The sequence below is a fragment of the Carettochelys insculpta genome, chromosome 1 (assembly GCF_033958435.1).
Source record: "Carettochelys insculpta isolate YL-2023 chromosome 1, ASM3395843v1, whole genome shotgun sequence".
In the NCBI taxonomy this organism is placed as follows: Eukaryota; Metazoa; Chordata; order Testudines; family Carettochelyidae; genus Carettochelys; species Carettochelys insculpta.
In genome coordinates, this window is record NC_134137.1 from 26,781,488 (window position 1) to 26,792,269 (window position 10,782).

The following is a 10,782-nucleotide window of genomic DNA, read 5'->3' on the forward strand; positions in this document are numbered from 1 at the left end:
CTTTTTCTAATCATCCAGGATCTCTCTCAATCTCCAAGACTCGTCACAGATAATGGCTAAAGTTTTGGCAATGACATCTGCCAATTCCCTCAGTACCCTCGGGTGCATTAAATCCAGACCCATGGACTTGTGTACATCTAGTTTTCCTAGGTAGCTCTTAAATTGTTACTTCCCCACTGATGGCTACCCTCCACCTTCCCATACTGCATCGTCTAGCACTGTAGTGTGGGAGCTGTCCTTGTCCGTGAAGACTGAGGCAAAAAAAGCATTGAATACTTCAGTTTTTCATACATCATCTGTCATTTGGTTACCTCTCTCATCCAGTAACAGCCCCACACCTTCCCTGATAACCCTCTTATTGTTAACATGCCTGTAGAAATCCTTCTTTTTACCCTTCACATCCCTTGCCAGCTGTAGTTCCAATTGTGCTTTCACTTTCCCTGGCATTCTCCAATACTTCTCCTTAATCAACTGTCCATGTTTCCATTTCTTGTACGCATCCTTTTTGAATTTAAACTGACCAAGGATTTCCCTGTTAATCCAAGATGGTTGCCTACCATATTTGAATTTCTTACTATGCAGTGGGATGGTTTGTTCCTGTGCCTTCAGTAAGATTTCTTTAAAATACTGCTAGTTCTCCTGAGCTCTTTTCTCCTTCATCTTTGTTTCCCAAGAGATCCTGCCCATTAGTTCTCTCAGGGAGTTGAACTCTGCTCTTTTGAAATCAAGGGTCTGTGTTTTACTGCTCACCTTTCTTACTTTTGTCCAGATCCTGAAATCTAGCATCTGATGGTTGCTGCAGCCCAGGTTGCCTTCCACATCTATTTCTTCTACTAGTTCTTCCCTGTTTGTGAGCAGCAGGTCAGGTTGTGCATGGCCCCTGGTCGGTTCCTTCAGCACTTGTACCAAGGAGTTATTCCCAACATTCTCCAAAAACTTCCTGGATTGTCTGTGGGCTGCTGTGTTGGTCTCCCAACAAATGTCTAGATAATTAGTCTTCCATGAGAACCAGGGCCTGTGATCTGGAAGCTTCTTGTAGCTGTCTGAAGAAATCCTCATCTACCTCATCTCCCTGATCTGGCAGTCTATAGCAGACACCAACTACAACATCACCTCTCTTGCTTCCGCCTCTAAGCTTAACCCAAAGACACTCAACTGGCTTTTCTCCCTCCTTATACTTGAGCTCTGAGCAATCATACTGCTCTCTCACACACCATGCAACTCTTCCTCCTTTTCCCCCTCCCTGTCCTTCCTGAAGTTTATACCCTTCCATGACCATGCTCCAGTTATGCGAATCATCCTACCCAGTCTCCATTATTCCAACCATCTCATACTACTTTGACTGTGCCATGCCCTCTAATTCTTCCTGTTTGTTTCCCAGGCTTCTTGCATTTGTGTACAAGCACCTTAGAGGATATGGCTCATTTTCGCCTCTTCACCCAGAAAATCTACTTTGTTGTTCCTTACTCCTTCCTAACTTACCTCAGGTCTTGTGTCACCATCCCCCAAGAAACCTAGTTAAAGCCCTCCTTGGTAGGTTTGCAAGCCTGCCTGCAAAGATGCTCTTTACTCTCTTTGTTAGGTGGATCCCATCTCTTCCTAGCAATCCTTGCTCAGAAACAGAATCCCATGGGCGAAGAAACCAAATCCTTCTCTGCAACCCCACCTATGCAACCATGCATTTAATCGTGATTCGATGATCCCTACCTGGACCCCTTCCTTCCACAGGGAGGATGGACGAGAACACCACTTGTGCTCCATATTCCTTAATCTTTCTTCCTTGGGCTATGTAATCTGCAGTGATCTCGTCACTGTCACTCTTGGCTGTATCATTAGCTCCTACATGGAGAATTAGGAAGGGGTAATAGTCTACAGGTTTGACAATTTTTGGAAGAGACTCTGTAACATCCTGAATTCTAGCTCCTGGCAAGCAACACACTTGCCAGTCTTCTAGGTCTGGATGGCAGATGGATGACTCTGTCCCTCTTAGGAGGGAGTCCCCGACCACCATCACCCATCTTCTTGTCTTAGGGGTGGTGGTCATAGCCAGCCAGCAGCCTTATAAGAAGGCAGCTGCAGCTAACATGGAGTTTGCCTGGGAAAGCATCCAAGAGGAGGTCAGTGAGCGTGGCTTTTGTGGGGCTGGGTTGTGAGCTGGTGGGTTGAATATCTGTCTGTGTGTCTGAGCATTTGTTTTGCAGAGAGGGGCAGTTTGAAAGTGAGTTTGGCAGTTTGATAAGTTTGCAAGGTGTGAATTGGGAGTGCTTTGTTCCAGGTGGGCCCTCAAGGGCTGATTAGATTGCAGGCAAGGCTTTGAGCCAGGCCTAGCCAGCCAGCAGCCTTATAAGAAGGCAGTCACAGCAATCACTAACAGCAATGGAGGGTCCTGTGGCACCTTATAGACTAACAGAAAAGTTTTGAGCATGAGCTTTCATGAGCACAGACTCACTTCATCAACAGGAGCAGCTAACAGGGAGTTTGCCTGGGAGTTTGCCTTAGGGAGGATCCTCATATTAGTTGTTCCTTTCTTGTTGGTTTGTTTCTCCTGTGCCCTTCAAGGCTGCACTAGAAACATAAGAACATAAGAACATAAGAATGGCCATACTGGGTCAGACCAAAGGTCCATCGAGCCCAGCATCCCATCTGCCGACGGTGGCCAATGCCAGGTGCCCCAGAGAAGGAGAACAGAAGACAATGATCAAGTGATTTATCTCCTGCCATCCATCTCCTGCCCTTGTTATGAAGGCTAGGGCACCATACTTTATCCCTGGCTAATAGCCATTTATGGACCTAACCTGCAAAAATTTATCAAGCTCTTTTTTAAACCCTAATAGAGTCCTGGCCTCCACAGCCTCCTCGGGCAAGGAGTTCCACAGGTTGACTGTGCGCTGTGTGAAGAAAAATTTCCTTTTATTAGTTTTAAACCTACTACCCATCAATTTCATTTGGTGTCCCCTAGTTCTTGTATTATGGGAAAAGGTAAATAATTTTTCTATATTCACTTTCTCCACACCATTCATGATTTTATATACCTCTATCATATCGCCCCTCAATCGCCTCTTTTCCAAACTGAAAAGTCCCAGTCTCTCTAGCCTCTCCCCATATGGGACCCTTTCCAAGCCCCTAATCATCTTAGTCGCCCTTTTCTGAACCTTTTCTAATGCCAATATATCTTTTTTGAGGTGAGGAGACCACATCTGCACGCAGTACTCAAGATGTGGGCGTACCATAGTTTTATATAGGGGAAGTATGATATCTTTTGTCTTATTATCGATCCCTTTTTTAATAATTCCTAACATCCTATTTGCCTTACTAACTGCCGCTGCACACTGCATGGATGTCTTCAGAGAACTATCCACTATAACTCCAAGATCGCTTTCCTGATCTGTCGTAGCTAAATTTGACCCCATCATGTAGTACGTGTAATTTGGGTTATTTTTTCCAACATGCATTACCTTACACTTACCCACATTAAATTTCATTTGCCATTTTGCTGCCCAATCACTCAGTTTGCCGAGATCTTTTTGTAGTTCTTCACAATCCCTTTTGCTTTTGACTGTCCTGAACAACTTGGTGTCATCTGCAAACTTTGCCACCTCACTGCTTACCTCATTTTCTAGATCATTGATGAACAAGTTGAACAGGATCGGTCCCAGGACTGACCCCTGGGGAACACCACTAGTTACCCTCCTCCATTGTGAAAATTTACCATTTATTCCCACCCTTTGTTTTCTGTCTTTTAACCAATTCCCGATCCATGAAAGGACCTTTCCTCCTATCCCATGACCACCTAATTTACATAAAATTTACATCTAGGGGAACGCTGAAAAAAAGGAAAACATGGATGGTGACATGTCTACTGAGAAGTCTGCTGCTGTGACTTGCATGGCATTTGCCATGTTTGTCTTCCTCTTGGACAACAGACAGAATTTTGTATGTCCCAAGTGCAAGCTGGTTGCCATTTTGGAAGAGAAGGTTAGAGGACCTGAGGTGCAAATATCAACCCGCAGATCCATCAGAGAAGGCAAAGACTTTCTGGATAGAAGGCACCATTTAATACTGCAGGAACAGCAAGCTGTTCAAAACAAGGAGGAAAACTGGAAGCATGTTACCTCCCTGAGAGCAAAACCAATTCAGGCTTCTCCAGTTCCAGTGGAGTTAGGCTGAAAGCAGGTGCTTATCTGCATAGGTGATAGGGTGGAGATTGCTGGGGCAGATACCTCAAAGGAATGGAACAGAAGAAGACCCCATGAATTGTAAGGCATGGGATGTGCAGTCCTAGGGATGAGGGTTCTATGACCACCACCCGCAAGAGAAGAAGACGGGTGGTGGTGGTCAGGCATTCCCTCCTAAGAAGAACGGAGTCATCTGGCTGCTGTCCAGATGACCCTGCTGGTCCCTGTACAGCAAGTTCAGTTTCCTCTAAGCTCTGAGCTGGAGGCATTGATGCTGTGGGTGAGAAAATAACTCCAGTTTCGTCCTTGCTCAATCCAAGTGAGAACAGTGATTTGCTGGGAGTGGATAAGGAAGCATTTGCCCTATTTCATGCCACTTACTGAAGAGGTGTGGGACGTACAGCTTCCTTTTGTTACTGCCCTGCATCTGGGTTTGAAATGGTAGCTGTGATGTGAAAGACACACTGCCACTTTTAAAGCTTTCCTAAGTTACAGACATGTAGCTATGACTACACTAGAAGCATCTGTCCACAGATGTTTCTGTTAGAAGAGATTTTCCAACAAAGTGTCTGCCTACAGAGTGCAGCCATACACTAAACCAGATCAAAAGAGAGATCCTCCCTGTTGACAGAGCGGCTGGACTGCCTGACTGCTCTCTCTATAAAACAACCAATGGGAAGCACAGCAGACAGGGCTGCCCAGTGTCCTGGAAGCCCTGTCTGTGGACAGAGGACCCCTCAGAGCATCCACACAACTTTTTTGGCAACAGAACCTGTCAACAAAGGCGCTCCTCCTCATCCAGCACAGGCAGAAGGCTGCTGGCAGAAGTGCCCAGTTTTGGCAACAGACTGTTGACAAAATGCATTTTTGTGTGTGGATGTGTGACAAGGTCTGTTAACAAAACTCTGGTTTCATCAAAAAAATTCACTCGCTTGGCTGTAGCCCAAGTCTCCACCACAGGATCTCTCCCTGAATGTAAAGTAGTCTGATCATTAGCCTGCCTGGAGAACATAACGCTACCAAAGCTCTTTCTCAGGATCGTGGCCTCTCTGCAGAAGTGAATTGATAACTTCTCCTGTAAAGTGTTACCAGAACCTGGCAAATAAGCCCTCTTGTGAGGACCTTGTGGAAACATGGGCACTCTGGCCTGCATCGTGTCACAAAAGTTTCAGTCAGCAAAGAAGTTTGGAGGCGGCAGGAAAATGTCACAGAGGGCCTAATCCCACTGAGGCCGCTCCCACTGAAGTCACAGAGGAGTCTTGCTCTTGTATTCAGCTGGAGCAGAAGGAAGGTCTGTGTGCACAGTGAAATACCATGAGACTTAACAAATGCCACTGGTCATGTGAGAGCACTTCGAATATGCCAGCCCTTCTGAAAGGGCATTGTTAGGAACCGAAACTGAGGAGAAGATGTTTTCTTGCACTTGGGAAGGGGAGCTGGGTACCAACTATTCCGTGAAGCAGGAATACAGTAAAACTTCCAAGATACATGCACCTCGAGAATGGAGAGTGTAACTTTGAAATAGTTGTCATTCTGCACAAACTTTGATTGTTCTTTCAAAAGTTTGCAACTGAACATTGACTTAATACAACTTTGAAATTTTACTCTGCAGAAGAAAAATGCTGCTTCTAACAATCTTAATTTAAATGAAACAAGCACAGAAACAGGTTTCTTGCACATTTCTGGTTACAAACGAGGGGTGTGGTTGATTGGTCATGTGGCAACTCTGAGATTCTATTGCATTTTAGAATCTGGCAGGATATGGCACACATTTTGTCAGCTTTCTCACTGTATGTATAATCTTGTAAATCGTTTTTTCCCCAAGATAAGGATTTAAAACTTAAAGCCCTGTAGGGTAATAATTAGGGTTTAGCTACACAAGGTACACTCCAGAGATTTAATCCTTATTAAATAAAGATATGAATATAAAGTGGACTAGTTAAGCACATCAAATCCCCGTTTGAACAGGGTTATTCAGAACAGAATTGGTCTAATTCAATTTAATTAATTTAATTAAACTAAATTGAATTAAGATAACCTTAATGCCAAGTAAGAGCATCTAGACGTGAGTTTAATGCAATTTAGGTACTCCACTTTAACGATTAATTAGGTGTAACTTTCCTCAATGTCCTTATGGAGAGAAGTCCAAAAGTGGTGATAGAGACAACAGGGAAGCAGGAATAGAGGAGAGAGATTTGAAGATCATTGTTTCCGGAGACAGAATTACTGAACCGCTATGTGATGTCATGAGAACTATTCAGGAGAGCGGTGCATTCTCCTGAACACTGGACTCTTGGAATCAGGGAAGCAATAATTATCATGCTTTGTATCTTTGTGTGTGAGGGAGAACATGTGCTGAGTCTTGTTATGGATCATAAAATACGGGTCACCTCTGTTGTCGTTAAGTAACAGGAACAACAATGAATGTTTATCTGAAATTCTGCACTAGAAACAAGATGTTATCATTTTAACTTACCAGTTAAACAGCATGTTTGCAAATAGGGGCCCCAAATGCATTCATATCTTTCCCAGAGGCACAAATGTTTTCATGGGTGCAGTGCTTTAGGATCCTAATAAGGTCTTATGGTCCCAGTGTGCTAAGAAAGGTACTAAACAATTATAACTGCAGTAGCTGCATCCTCAAGTTCAGAACCTAGAATAAGGCACATGGGGTACAGACACATCGTCTCATAACCTTCATTTTTTAATTGTTCTTTGCTAAGGTCTTGGAGATAAGACCTTAAAAATCACCCTAAATGTAAAGGTTAACAAAAAAATTCTCTATCTATATTTTTTTTCTTAAATCATCACTTAAACTTAAGGATGATTTTGAATTTTCAGATACATCTGATTATTAGAGAAGGTACTACACTACAGCAATTGAGAATTCTTATCATGTATAGCTGCCTTACTTATCTTCCGAGCACTTTATCTTTAGCTTCATCATAACCATAAAACAGATCACTCTTTGATGAGAATTCTTAAGATGCTCTGAAGCCCAGAGCTATAAAATCTGCTTCATCACAAGCGATAGTTTCTTTCTCTGAGCCTAAAAGGACTGTGATACATGGAAATATATAAATCTTTTTATTCTAAAATATAGAGCTGCCCTCATTTTGTTCAGATTTTGGCCCTGACAATCTTGGAAAGGTCACAATAAGAGTTGGGTTATTGGAGGCTTTGGCAAAAAGCCCCTGTATAGACAACAAAATATTTTGGATAGTTGAAGCAGGGAGCATTACAATCACTAATCACATACAGAAATGGTGGCTTTGAATAATTCCTCATTCTCTACCACTTCAGGGACCTGAGGATGCAAGCATTACAAAACTCGGTACATGGTCCTCAAGCTCCATTCTGTTTAGGTAAGACACTAACGTATATCATTTTATGCTTTTCTCCCATCTTCTTTACAGTTAATGCCTCTCTAACTTCTAGAAAAAACACAGCTACCTCTCTGATACTTCCCTAATGTCTGTGTCATTGTTTGGTTTTTCTTTGTCTCATTGTCAGTTATGTCTGGGGAGAATCAGAGTCACAGGGGACAGGTGTCCAGATATTCTTTGTACTTTTTGCTTTACATGAAAACCTGACACTGGCCCTGAAGTTTATATCATTGAGATTCATGTACTGAGCAAGACAGGTATATGGTTTGTGTGCTAAGTGAAAATGGCCTGGTTGTGGAGAGTGAAAGGGTAACCCACACACCTAGGGTGTGGTTCACCGGCCCAGGTAGTGGCACCTAGACCACTTACAGAGCGACAGAAAGAGCCTTTTCTACAGCCTTAGCTGCAAGGCAGTAGACTTTTAGCTCAAACTGGGGCGGCTCCTACACTTAAGCTCCAGAAGTCCCACATTCAAGACCATCTGTTGGCAGTTACAAGAGGGAACAATAGTACTGAATTAAATTTATTTTAATAATAGTAATTAACACACACCTCACTTTTCAACGGCAGGTCTCAAAGCACTGTATAAAATTAGGCAAGCAGCACCATCCCCAGGGAAGCTGAGGCATGGAATAAATGATCTGTCCAAGCTCACTTCGTGAGTCAGTGGCCCAGCTAGGAATAGAGCCAGTTCTTTTGTGTCTCAAGAATGTGTTCTGCCCACTGTGCTGCCCCCTCTAGCTCAATAGGATTATCAGCTATCTAATCACACCATGCCTTTGTCCCGCCCTGTCTGCAAGGCCCTTACTCCGTTCCCACCTCCCGCCATCACTAGCTCTCCCCGCACCATCACTCACTTGCACTAGGCCAGAGCAGGGGACGAGAGTGTAAGCGGAGGTGCAGGCTCTACTCGGGAGCTTGGATGCAGGAGCGGGTGTGGGCTCTGGGCTGGGGATCATGGTGCGAGTGTGGGTGGGGGTGCAGGCTCTAAGAGGGAATTCGGATGCAGGCTCTGAGCAGGAGTTTGGATATGGGAGAGCTGTGGGGATGCAGGCACTGGGAGGGAGTTTGGATGCCGGCTCTGCACTAGGGGGCTGCATCTACACTAGCAAGTACATTGGAAATTGGGGTTGAAAGGCGGCCCTCTTTTGAAATTATCTGCGGAGATCTTCCGAAAGTAACTTTGAAAGAATGGGGCCGTTCCGTCGAAGTCGGTCTTCCATTCCCACCCTGGGAAGAGCGGCCCCTGTCGAAAGAAAGCAAGTGTAGATGCTCCCTGGACAGCTCTTTCGAAAGAGGGAGTCCTCCATGGCGCCCGTCAGCTGACAGCTGGTGGTGCTGCTCACAGCACAAGCAGAGCTCTATGGTTCTGTCGTCTGCCTGCATTTAAAGCCACAGGCTCCCACAAACCTCCAGGCAGGAAGCTGAGAGTGTGCAGGTGGCATGGAGCCCATGCTGCTGCACAGCCCACTCCCTGCCACGATGACCCAGCCAGCCTATGGCCCTCCCCGGACCCATAGCCAGCCAGCCAGCCCTATGCCCACCCTAGGAGCCCCCATGGACACCAAGGAGCCCTCTCAGGAGGGGAGCCAGGCTGCAAAATGCCAGGCCCCCTCCTGGATAGATGCCGAGCTGCTGGACCTCCTCTCCCTCTGGGAGGATGAGGAGATCCTTCATCATACAGAGGTCCAGCACCACAACACCATGACATTTGAGAGGGTGTCCAAGGGCCTGATCGGCCGGGGCCACCCCACTCGCACCCCAGACCAGGTCAGGTCCCAGGTTAAAGTACTGCAGCAGGGCTATTGCAAGGCCAGGGATGTGGCTGGGCAGTCGGGGGCAGCGCCCACAAGCTGTCCCTACTACAAAGAACTAGACTGCCTTCTGGGGCCCAAGGAGGTGGGACCCCCAGTCGATGTCCTAGACACCGCAGAGCCTGAGATCGAGCCAGAGACGGCAATGGAGAGCAAGGACCACTGGGGACCAGCAGCCAGCACCAGGCACCCGCAGACGGTCCAGCACTTGAACCCCACCAGTGATGATGAGGCTTCAAGCGAGGGGGCACTCATCATCAACATTGTGTCTGGGCTGTCCATCCAGGCCCCATCCACCTGTGCCTCACCCAAGTTCCTGGAGGGACCCACAGGTAGGTGACATGCATGACAGCCACCCTGGTGAGGGGGCGCTGGGTCCGGTCCGGGGTGATTGGCCACCCACATGGATGCTGGCCCCAGAGCACGTGGAATCTGGATGGCCGTGCTCCCCGGGACCGGGAGGCTGATGTGTGGAACTCAGCCCCACGTGGCCAGGACTGAACCACAGGCTGCCTGGCCATGGAGGCACTGGGGGGGTGGAGGGGAGCCCATGCTCATGGCACCCATGGGGGGAACCCCAGGATATGGGCATTGCAGGGTCCCTGGGATTGGGGGGTGGGTAGGAACATGGGGACCAGCAATCAGGACTAGTGGCCCATTCCTCTCTCCTCTTCTGTCTCCACTGCTCCAGCAGCCGACAGCTGGACCAGCCCTGTCCCAGGCCCAGGGAACTCCAGCACCAAGGGCAAGGGGGTGGGGCCTGGACCCCAAGCAGGGAGAGTGTGGGGCTGCCGCCAGGCCATCTGTTGGTGCCACTGGGGGGAAGGAGGAGGCGGGGGGGCGCTGCCCACATTGCGGTCCTGAGGGACCTCACCAGCATGCTGCAGGAGTGGTTCTCTATGGAGCGGCAGGCCTGGGACCAGGGGGTGGCCAACTTGGATGCCCTGACCTAGACCATGACTGGCCACCTGGTCTTGGCTGCCATTCCCTCGCGAGCCACTCCTGCCCCCATCCCACTGAAGCCTTCCCTCCTGCTTCCTGGCCACCCTCCCACTTCCCCCCCGACCTCCCCCCCACCCCAGTTCTCCTGCCACCCTCCCACCCTTCGCCATCCCCCCATCCCAGTCCTCCGTCCCACCCCACCCTCCACAGCAGAACCCTCCCCCCCACACGAGCCTGACCTCACTGCCCTGGTCCCAACTCACCTCTCTCCCAGCCAGCCTTGTGCAGCTGACCCAAATGTTGCTGGCAGAGGATGGCTAGAGGAGACCACACACACCCTGCTCACCCTGTGCAGACCCCAGTGAGGCCAGAGGGTCCTCACCCCAGCCTCCCCACCTTCTTGTGCTGACAGCCCTGGCCCAGCCCTGATGGGGCCCCAGACACACATGGGGGCTGGGGCTGGGG